Raw genomic sequence first — 2,107 nt, forward strand, 5'->3', positions numbered from 1 at the left:
CTCCAAACTCCGCGTGTCCAATAGACCTCAACTGATCCAAACATAAGCAGCTCCGCGCTACACAGCCAGCGCAACCAACATAGCGTCTCCAATAGACAAGCCAGCAAGCAGATAAATAGTAATCTGATTCACATACCGGTCCAAGTGCTGTGCGTCTTGTGTCCGTCGCCTCTTACAATCCACAACCAGGTTCCAATGCAGCTCATGAATGGAATATCTTTGAAAAAAGCACCGTTTTCTGTTGACTAATATTCGTGGCATCCAATAGTCACATAGAGGCTAGGTAGTGGGCTCGTGACTCGTTTGCACTTGGTCATTATCTCATCAAAAGAAGACTGACGATCTTGACTTGCTTTTAAGTTTTATTAAAGCATATGAAACATTATACTAATGCAATACGGTCAACAGAAAGTTAGCTCCCGCTCCTCGCCCCTTCCAACCTCCCAAACAATCCGACAAAGGAAATAATAAAGAAAACGGAAGTGATCACCTGTGCCCCCGTGACCATGAATAACCAATAACAAATAACAGACAATTAATGCGCTTACATTAAGCCTATGGCGAATGTTAGTTTTTAAACGCGCTCTAATTTCAGAGTTTTGCATTAGATAACGTCAATAAAATGACTGGTAAATGTTCCGCGTTATGCCAGCCAGCTCTGTCTGCAGAAAGTCTGCTCGTTTGCAGCGGGCGAGACAGACACTTCAACACGGTGTTATGTGTGACAAAAACGAAATTGTTAGCGCGTAATGTTTAACAATCCCACTATTACCGTTTCAAAGCATGGAAACAGCGAAATGCCACACTCAGTGCTTTCAAAAGCAAATATACATTTACCATTTGATGAATTCTCTCATTTGAGTAGAAAACCGCCCAAATGTGGCTGTTTCAGACTTCAGTGCCAGATTCGTACTAAAACCAGGCCTTGGCGGGAATGGAGGCCAGAGGATGTGTCTGTCAGCGAACTAAAATGAAAGAAGCTAAAATCATATACAACAAATTGTAAGCACATTCCAAAAAGTTATTTTACACGTAACATTAATCACCTTTTTTCAGGAAATCGAACCGGCATGAGAAACTTTCACACTCTTCTGTAACTTAACGTATCTCTGCACCTCACGAACACGAACTTGACACCAAACCTGACAAAAATATGCGCAGTTAGTAATTTCTAAATGTGTTTACCGCAATCATATTTTGAGTAAGATTATCAACAAAAATGTTTTTTCCTGTGTACTTTTATAAAGAGAAAAGCAATCCAACTTACGTCTCGGTACCTTGAAGAAAAAATGGCGTCGTCGATTTGCGAGTCAGCAGTCATTGAAGGGCGGAGTCCAGACAAATTGGCAGGGTTTTTATTTCGCACTTTTAGTGTAAAAGTGAAATTACAGCATATAACAACACTGAACACGAGTACTGTTTAACACTGTAGATTGTTAATTCAACTCTTTGGGAATTAATAACTTTTAACACTGCAAATATTACACTGCTGATTTTACTGTGTGGGTGTGTGGGGTCCAAAGTGATTTCCTTAGCCCTTTTCCTTACTCTGGAGGTGTACAGACCTTGGAGGTTGGGCCAGTAATCGTCTCAGCAGTCTTGGCTGTCTGTTGTAGTCTCTTGATGTCTGATTTGGTATCTGAACCAAACCAGATAGTCCTGGTCCAACTACTCCTCTCCCTCGTCCAGACATTTTCTTTCTTTTTCTGCTTCTCTGTGTTGTTCTGTATTGTTTTGAACAAAACCAATTCAGAGAGTGCCTTTTTATTGTGCATGGCCATGTAATGGAAATACTTTAAATTATTAATTAAGATTTGAATGAGCTATTTAGCTCAATTATCAGTAATTAAAATAATTCTTATCAGCTCTTTTGTTGCAGAAGTAGAGGCTTTACACTATATTTAAAGTTTGGAACATTAGGTCTTCATTTCTGTCATGCTGTGTTTAAGCATTTGTAAAAAAAAAAATAATAATAATAAAAAAAAATAAAAAGATAAGAATGATCCATGATTTTGGTATGGGGTAAACTTTTGTGAAAAGAAAATTTAAGCAGTTTAGAAACATGTTAATTGACTGAATATTGTGTGAAAACAACATGAATTGTGTT

Source organism: Sinocyclocheilus grahami, unplaced genomic scaffold, assembly GCF_001515645.1.
Source record: "Sinocyclocheilus grahami isolate Dianchi unplaced genomic scaffold, SAMN03320097.WGS_v1.1 scaffold1598.1, whole genome shotgun sequence".
Classification (NCBI taxonomy): Eukaryota; Metazoa; Chordata; class Actinopteri; order Cypriniformes; family Cyprinidae; genus Sinocyclocheilus; species Sinocyclocheilus grahami.